Source organism: Vidua macroura, chromosome 2 (assembly GCF_024509145.1).
Source record: "Vidua macroura isolate BioBank_ID:100142 chromosome 2, ASM2450914v1, whole genome shotgun sequence".
NCBI lineage: Eukaryota > Metazoa > Chordata > Aves > Passeriformes > Viduidae > Vidua > Vidua macroura.
The window spans coordinates 37,660,242-37,670,334 of record NC_071572.1 but is presented as its reverse complement, the minus strand read 5'-3'; positions in this window follow the sequence as shown (position 1 = coordinate 37,670,334).

Here is a 10,093-nt window from a genome sequence, read left to right as displayed (position 1 = left end):
ACCACTTATTCTTTGTTCTAATACCTCAGATAAAGGATCAAACTGTCATTCAGTGCATTATATTACTAATACAGATGGCATTTGTAGCTGTGGTTTCTGAAAGGCAGGGGGCAAGAAGGTCAGTTAAATTTGTGGGTGAAAGAGCTCCACTTTTAAAGAATGCCAGAGGAGGATCTGCCTATGCTGGTAGGCTTTTACAATCTCTTATAGGGTGTTATGGTAATCAAACTTAAGAGATAAATTTGGATGTATGGTATAAGTTCAATCCATTCCATGGGTTTTATGTATTTCAACCTAAGACCAGCAGTATATTTAAGTAACTTGATGGTATTTGCTAAATTTTTCACAAACAATATGTTTTTCAAGTGCTAATATTTTCAGAAAGGGTTCTTTTTGAATAAAGTGTATGTAGAATTATTACAGTGATTTACTTTGCTGCTTATTTTATATTTCCATCAAGGTTTTTTACAAATCTTTTCCTTTTCCTTCTCAGAATTAAAGAAACAAACATTTTCAATGTTGTAGAGTTTCCATATGGTCATATTTTGGTTTTGTCTCTCTCTTGCTGAATTTCAGGTTTGCTGCTCTGAGTTATTTGGTTTTGTTTGCGTTATTACACCCACCCATTTGGACTTTTACCTCTTAAAAGCTCCTTAAAAAAAAAACCTCTTAAATCTCTTCTACCTGTAAGAAAAAGCTGTAGTTGCTGAAAATTTAGGAAAAAAAAAATCAAATGGCAGTACAGATCGACTGTGCAAATCTCATTTTCATTTAGAAGCAGTAATGGAGCCCCAGCCTAAGAAATACAACTGCTAAAAATACCCAAATAACTACCCCTGGCCCAAACAGTAGTTGAATTATACACAACTTATATTGGCCATTATACAAGCACTAGTCAGTTCTAGGTGAGCAAAAAAGACCAAAGAATACCATGTGTGTCCTCCTGAATGGATCTTCATTGCCAGTCACATTGAGTATATCAGGTGACTCAGTCATCTGAAGAAATAGTACATATACCAAACAACCCAGGACCTTGAAACCTAAATGGATTTAGAAGTCACCAATTCAGCCAACACCCTTTGAAATCTGGAGACCTGAATGGTGCAGAACTTTTCCCTATTCAGCCACTGCTACTGCACTGGTAACCTTGAGGTGATCTCAAGATAAGTTCAGTGGCAAAGAAAGAAGGAGCTGTCAAGATGTCATTGCTCCATGGGTGTAATTAAGAAATGGACATGTTCATTCTTATAATAGGTCTGTGACTTCAGGCAAATGTTGGTACACACGTGTAAAGCAAAGAGGAAACTGAGCTAAATGTCAAGGGATTTAAACCTAACTAACAGGTGAAAGTCCAGTATCACAGTAAAAATAACACTTCCTGTGCTCCACCTTGTTTGAATTTTTACATTAGGAAAAAACAGTAAATTAATTTTATTATTGCATAAAAACAAATACTTCTGTGCCACTCTAGATAAATTATAAACACCCTAAAAGTATAAGCACTCAGCAGTAGGTCAGAATAAAATAACAATTTTTCCTTTTGCATAATTAATCCATCCAAACATATAATACACAGACTGTATTGGATAGTCTGGAATTTCAGAACCATTCAGGTTGGATAACACCTCTGAAGGCTATCTAGTCCTACCTTCTGCTCACATCTGGGCCATATTCAAAGTCTGAACAGGTTGCTCAGTTTCTCCAGTAGTGCATGAAAATCTTGAAGAAAGAAGATTCCACAATACACCTGAGCAGCCTGTTAATTTCTTCCCCTCCACCTCACATATCCAACTGGAATTTCTCTTGCTGCAACTGGGCATCTTTCTATTGTCATTTTGCAATGCACCTGTGGCTTCATCTTCTCTATAACCCTCTTGTTATGTAGCAGAAGACAGCTATGAGATCCACCACTCAGGCTGAAGAAACCTAGTGCCCTCAGCTTTTTGCTTCCTCCTGCCCCTTAACCCTTTCAGTCCTCCTCCACATTCTCTTTTGTTTGTTAAGATTCCTAATACTAGTGGGTCCACAAGCTGACACAGTCCTGCAGAATAATCACTTTGAATGATCTGCTGGCCACACTCTTGCCAGTGCAGTTAACTTGCATCAACTGCAAGGCTACAGCACTGTCTTTGTTCCTGTTTCATCTAGATATCCAGTTCCTCTTCTGCAGATCCAGTCTCTAGGTTGTCAACTCATGAGTTGCCATGAGTTAAAGCCTGTGCTTTTGCTTTCTGCTACTCTGTTGGATCTTATGTGAATTTTATTGGTCTATTCCTTCCATCTGCCAAAGTCGCTCTGAGCAGCAGCTCTGCCCTTCCCCTGTTTGGTGTCTTGGTAGCATTTAAATTCAGTTTATATAGTCCATTCTCCAAGTTACTGATGGAAATTAACAACATCAGTCCCAGCCATGACCCCACCTGCATCACTGCTACAAACTACTTGCTTGGGCTTTTTCTTGTTCACTAGTTTTGAGTTAAAAGGCCCATTCAGTTTTTAACCACTCATCCATCTGCATCTCTACAATTGAGCTACAAAGCCCCTATAGGAAAAAAATGTGATAAAGGGATGGAAGAAAAAGCACTGTGCTCTGCTTTTCCACAGGAACAGTCATAGAGAGCAGTTAGTTTGTTCAGATCCTTAGCAAATTTGTATTGGTTGTTTGCAAACATATGTGCTTGGAAGTGTCTTCCAGAAGCATTTCTTGCATAGCCTGCCTGGAGATGGGATGATTCAGACTGGACTGTGGTCTTCTTGAGCCTCCCTCTAGTTCTTTTTGAGTATGGACTAATATTTTCTTTTGTTCTCAGAGACTAGGAGCTGCCTCTGTCACCTTCCAGAGTTGATAGCACTCTTACAGTGACATCAGCCAGCTTCCTTGGCATCCTCAAGACACTGCCTTATCCCATGGATTTCGGTGTGCCCAGAGGGCTTAAGTGGACCCCAGCTTGGTTGTTCCTACACCTACTGCTTTCACCAAATTCTGTCACTAAACAGGAAGATACAGAAATCTTGAGAGCTGGCTTTGCCAGTAAAGACCAAGGAATGGATTAGCTCAGCCTTTGTCACATCCTTTTTTATACGCTACCCCACTCAGAGTAAAGTAATATTTTCAGTTGTCTTCCTTCTGCTGTTCCTGTGTAAAACCCTTCACATCCATATCTTTTTATCCAGCCTCAGCTTTCCCAACTCCTGCACTGCCTGTTTGAGCTATGGCTCTTATTCCTCCTTGGTAGCCTATCCATGTTTCCACTTTTTGGGTATTTCTTCTTTTTTCCATTTTAGCTCAGTCGGAATATATTCCTTTTCATACATGCTAATTTTTTGCAGTTTTCTTGGCTTTCCACATGATAGGATAGACCAAACATCAGTGAGGAAGTTGCTTCTGAATATTAATTAACTTCTTGATATTTTTGCTCTTCAGGGTTGTCTGCAATGAAATCTTATCTACTCATTTCCTGAAGCCTTCTCTTGGGAAATCTAATTCTTTAGAATATCTTTTAATGTCATAGAATTGAAGTCTTTATTCTGCAACTTGCCTTCTTCTCTTTTCTCAGACTGTACAACCCCCATTTCAGGGTTACTGCAATCAATGCAGCTACAGGCTCTACTCATTTATGAGACCATTATTATGGGTAGAATATCCACCAGAGCACTTTCCCTATCTGGCCAGTCCAGCATCTGCTTCAAAGAAGTTGATTTTTGACCTCGAAGTGCTCCAGAACCTTCTTGAATTGTTTGAAGTGTTGCAAATTACTTTTCCAAGATACATCAGGGAGGATTAAATTCCTTGTGAGAACCAGGGACCATGATCCTGATGCTTTTTCAGACTGTTTAAAGAAGGCTTGCCCACCACCTTTTCTCTATGGGATGGTCTTCAGCAGATGTCTGTGTTAGTCTTCTCTCTGATCTTATCCATAAGCTTTTGGCTCACCCATTGTCTATTTGATAGCAGGGTGTGATTTTTTTGAATTTCTTCTCATAGAGTGCAAATCCACTCCTGTTTTTTGTGGGAAGATGGATTGTGAGAGAATAGAGATAGTGCTGAAAGCAATCTTTTCCCTGAGGAGCTGCAACTGTACTAATTACCAAAGAGTTGGAACAGCCTTGCCCTTAATAGGTCACAGCTGTGTCCAATAAAGATGGGTGTTATAAAAGAGTGGATTAGTTGGTCCAGTTGGCTATGCTGTGAGGAGTAAGGGCCAGGTGGTCATGCAAGGAACAATAAAGGTTAGTATGTGCTGTGAGGGACAGTAAGGAATCAGCTGGCTGTGTGGAAGGAAGAGAAAAGGAGTCAGTGTTGTGAGGAGCTGCCTGTGAGAACTCGCAGAGAGAAGGTATGAAAGTTTTGCAGTAGGATGGTAAACTGATGGTGACAGTCAATTCCTATCCACCGTTGACTGGTGCCAAGCACCAATGCTGACAGTTTTTGTCCTCTTTTCCTGTCCTCCTTAAAGACCTGTGGATTACAGTACAGCAGTTATGCCATTTACCTGAAATACAAGAGCCTAAAATATACCAGTGTGACTATGATTACCTCTGAGGAAGAAAGATAATTGGAAATCAGGAGAAAAGTAAATCAGGATTACTTAAGAGATGCTGTAGTCTTAGGGGCTATCCAGGCATCAAGTCCAAGTGCATTGAAATCTTGAACGCTTATGTCCTAGAAGGTCCATAATTAGATGAATTTTCTAGAGAAATTGATTTTTAGAGATTATTAACCTCTAGTATGAGTTGATTGCTTTATTGGATTACCCAGATTATATATTATCAGATGATTATTGTAACAAATTAGCTATAGGCCATCTGTCCTCCATGTTATTGACCCTACTCACATTCTTTCAAGCTTGAAAGCCATTTATGTAAACAGAAAATGTTGTTGCTTGTGGGATGCCTGTGTGCAGCAATGACTGTTGCACTCTGAGGGGCTCAGCCTTGGCAACAGAGTAGAAGGGTCATTAAATTTTGGCTGTGTTCCTGTTGCATCCCAGGTTGGTTCAGTTAGGGGTTTTAATAATGTTAGTTAGCCGGTTCTATGTACCCCCATTTTCCCCTCACAATGGTCTTCTCCAGGTTGTCTGCCATAGGAGCATTCCCATGTCAGTCTTGTAGTCACCCCCTGTTCGTTCCTGAAACTTCTGTGTCAGTTACCCCATCCCCATGTTCCTGTTCATCCCGGAACCCTGTACCTACCCCTGTTATGTTCCTGCAGGCTGCTGTGGTCCACGTCACTCCCCCGTTGCCTGTCCCCATTGAGCAAGGGGGGCTTCTGCCCCTGTCTGCCCGCCCCCTATATAATCCCATGCTTCCTTTGTCTCGCCGCCATCTTGACCACGCGTGCACTGGGAGCGGATGCCGCCCTCCGCCGCGGCGGCCACGCGGGAATAAACTCTCTCCAGCTACATAGGACAAGGTGTGCCTCCTTCACCCCTTTATCTCCTCTCAGCTCCAGCTACAGAACACGGCTGGCCCACGCGGAGGCTCAACCCCAGAGCTCCGCACACATGCGGCAGCCCCGGTATTCTGGGCAAAACGCAGAGCCTAGCTGGGCTCCCGAGCTGTCTGGACCAGGGCGAGAAGAGCGCAGTGCCGCATGTTCCTGCCAACAGTCAAGCAGTACTCTATCAACTGGTAAAAGTGTATGAACACTCTGGGTAACTGTGCAGATTTCTTCATGGTAGAAACCATCTTTGTTCACACCTATTGCCTGGGGACCTCTGTTAGTGCTCTGTCTCCCAGAATGGGTGGAACCCAGTGCTCCAAGACAGGTGCCTGAAAGACTTTTGCTCAGATGAAACATTGGATGCAGACTCTTCAACTTTTGAAATCTGGTTTTCCTAGAAGCACAAAACCCAAGTAACTTCAGTTAAAGTGTGTTTGTTGAAAACGATGTGTGCTGTTAAACTCACTGTTTTATACTGCAAACTAACTTTGTCCATAGAGTCCCAGCAAATTCTAATCAGGAAAATGCAATGGGAAAAAATTTTATTAAACAAGCTGTGCAAAAACTTGCAGACATAAGAAATCATATGCAAATTATTGCTGAGATATGTAAAATAGCTCAGCTTTATTCAATGTTTGTTTGCAGCCCAGTGTCCATTTTTCAGTAACCTCCTAGCAGATAGTCCATATAGGAGCTCTAAGCAACTGAATAATAGATTCAGGAAAAAGTTTTAGAATACAAATTGTCTGACACAGCATATTAAGAGGAATCTGCCTTTTATTTAGTATGTAAGGATACCTACTTGTAATCTCAGCACTAACAGAAGTTGTGATAGCTGTGGGAAAAAAAGGATGTCAGATTATAGAAAGAGGAGGAAAGAATAGATCTGTTTTTTTTTTTTCCTGTGTGTGTGGCCTAATCCATTTTTTTCTGTCTCATAGAAGTTTGATATAAAATGTATATTCAATTTAGAGAGTTATTGGGAAACTCCTTGCTGCATCTTCTCACCTGAAAGGGCTTTGTCATTTGTCATGCAAGGCTAAGCTTAGCCTTGGGTCTCTGGTGTCTGATGCCATAACTCCTACCTTCCTGGATGCAGAGCAGTCCAGATGCAGAACCAAAGCAGAGATTGTTCTCATCTAATTCCAGGATGAGAAAACATTGAACTTCAGTCTTTATCTTCTTGAATAAGTGCTGTAATCACTAGACAAATACATGAAGTCCTGCACCACTACTTTCCAGTCTGGATCAAGAGACACCTGCTCTTTCTTTTGGTGGGAGAAGGAGATCTATAATTTAAGAAAACTAGATCATTACCACGGTGCTTAAATTCTGTGTAATACAAATGGAGATACAGCGACACTGATGACAAGTGAATTTGAAGACTTGACAGACCTCTTGAGGCATTGTTTCTCTGCTAATTGTCTAAGAAGTATCAAAAATAATACTGAAGGGACTGGATATATCCTTGCAGCCCCAAGCAAACACCTAATATTTCACCAAGATAATGTTGAAGACAAGCATGCAAATTAAAAATATTTTTTTTTGCGTATATTACATTTCTCTTAGCCGTTAGAAGAATTTACTTAACCAGTTCTTTAGATGATTAGTATTTTCTTCCAAGAGGATCTTTTCTCCAGCTAAGACAGCAATTCAGAGATAAGCCTATGATATTGGACAGAGAGTTCAGTCAGTTGCGGTCCATAAGCCAGATACCAGATGGCTACATGAGATATGGATTCCTTATTTGTATGAAACAGAGCCCTTGAAGCTGTGTCCATTACAGATAGATGCAGACACCATGAAGTTCCCACAGAGACTCAAATTTGTATATTGCCCAAGGAACAGGTAATCTGAGTCAAAGCAAGCACTTCAATATATCAAGAGCTGTGAGTCCTCTCCCCTCCCCTCCCCTCCCCCTATGCCATTTGTGTCTCTGCTGAAACACAAACCCTATTTTTCAGTCTCTTTTTACAGGGTTTCTTCTTTTGAGGGTCATTGCAACAGGAGGTAGTACCCCTGTTGCTATGCAAGAAGTCTCACTTGACCTTGTCTTAGCATTTGGAGTTCATGCCACCCTTCTGCTGTTTCTTGCAATCCAGGTTGACAGTGGCAGGTGTCTCCTCCTTCAGCCAGAAAGTTCTTTCCAACAAGCTGACAGCCTGTTCTCTCCTGTGAAATGCAATCCCCACACAAATGTGCTGATGCTCTGAGAAGTTAGAAAGGAATCACACCACCCTTTTTGCATGTTTAGGGCCACTTTGTGCCAATAGAGATGCACAGCACAACCATGGGCTGAGGCTTCAGTGATCAGGGATCTGTTCATACAGGAGGCTAACACACTGAGTAATGGGTATGGCTCTTGCTGATGTATTTTCCCAAAGCTCAGCTGTAACTGAGCTGAATGATGAACAGAAAGATTGTGATAATATTTTAATAAAATTGGGTGTAAATGTGGGTTTTAAATAACTGGAGAACATGACTGTTCAGGAAGACCCTGGCTGTATCTGTCTACAGCTGAAAAACCTAGAAGCCTTGTCATCTTGAGACAAAGATGGGACCAGGCACTATGATAATTCAAAGTGGATTCTGTCACTGTTTAAGTGGCTGTCCTGCCTCCCTTTTGAGTATTATGGGATGCTACTTGAAGTTTTATGGTATTACTGGGACATGTCAGTTTGATGACACCTCTGTTCCATTGTCCTTCAGTCTTTTTTTCAACCAAGACCCCCTCATCTCTCAGGGGGATATGTTGATGTGAGTCACCTGCACCATGAATGAACCTGCAGGGAAGCTCTTGGCACAAAAAGAAGGAATACCTATGCCTTTTAAATATGTAACTTCTGTAGGTACTTTAGTACTTGTCCTATCAAGGCCTAGAAAGTTTTCCTGGAAATCTGGTGTTGAGCTGGAGGGACATGAAAAAATGCAGGTAGTTGTGTGGAGGGGACTGGGAGCCTGTGTATGCAGAAGAGAAAAAAGGTTGTGCTACCACTAGTGGTGAATGCATGTGTAAATTCCATAGTACCACTTGGAAAAGGATCAGTAAGAATTGCTTTTTCATTATTTGAGCTTCTCTTAAACCCAGGCTTTTTTTCATTTACAAATAATACATATACAAACAATCAGGCTTCTTACTGCATCAGTATATATCCTCAGAAACCATGGGAGTACTTTGGTAACCTAGAAACCATAATGAAGAATGTCACTTACAAACATGAGTGGTAGACAAGATGATATCTCCCACCTCAAACCATGTCTGAGGAGGTTGAGTGTGCTGGCTAGAAAATCTGTCTGTCCTCTGAGGCAGGGGCTGCTGACAGAATAGGATTTAACAGACTGTGGGCTATATAAGGGGCTACACCATTACAGCCTTTCTCCTATGACAGTTCATTAGTCCAGCATGGGACTGAACAAAGCTGTTGCACACATCTGAAGCGGAAATTGATGAAGTTGTTGAAGTATAGTACCAGAAAGTAGTTAATGTTTAGTATATGTGTTTCTGCACTTTTCTCTCACACTTTAGCCGTTCATTTTTGTGACTTGGAATTTGCTTTTCCATACTTTACAATATTTGATGGGTATTTTTACTGCTTGGGTTTTTACTGTTTGATGAGAAGGCATGAAATTTATTCCTCTAAAATGAAACTGTAAATGCAGAGATGCTGCTGGAAGGATTTATAGATAGATAAACAGACTCTGTTTAATTAAAAGCATACCAGCTAAAGAAATGTCTAGATAATGAATACTTTAAACTTTTCTCCTGTTACTTAATTCAAGATAACGATGATAGTTAGTCTTCAGCTTTGATCCAGAAGTACAGGGATCCAGTTTCCGTCTCCATTTCCAGACCCACCTGTTTAGATAATAATCAGGGATAGTTTTACCTTTCCTAAAATAAGTCTAGAAGCGCGAAAGGCTTCTTTTGGCCACTGGAGGTCACTGTAGCTCTACAAGAAAAAAAAAAAAAAAAACCAAACCCACACAACACAACAAAAAACCAAGCCAAAACCACCCCCACCAAAAGCCAAAACAAAAATACAAACCCCTAAAAAACATTAATTAGCAACTGACCAGGGAAAGGTTTAAAGATTGAGTGTTCTGAGGCTTTCTTTACTGTGTTTACAGTGTGAAAACTGTGAGATATAAAACAAAAACAAAACCCACTGAAAAATATGACATATTTTTGCACTTTTTTCTTTCAAATTGTGCATATTTAGGATATATTCTGAGCAAATAGTGTAGGAGTCCACTTCCCACGTGCTCCTCTACATGCTGAGAAGATTTCATGTGCTCCGTGTGAGATAGAAGGCACTAAGCTAATGCTCATTCTCTCATCTTTACATAGGGAAGGATTTTTTTTCCAGCCTCATGTGACTGTTATCTGAAGTATCTGCATCCCTTTGCTGGCCACCTCTTCAGGCGATTTAATACCTGAGGATACAGGAAGCATAATAACTGGAGTTTTGTGGTTTCTAAAAATTTCACCTTTGTCCTTCTTTGCCCCACCAGATGGTAAAAGTGCAGCATCTGCCTCCCAGCAGTTAGATGAAATGCTCAGCCACAGCAAGCCCTGGTGCACCAGGACCTAAACCCAGCTCTCATTACTCCTGATTACTGATGCATATGCAAGCACTGTAACTGGCACTCTAA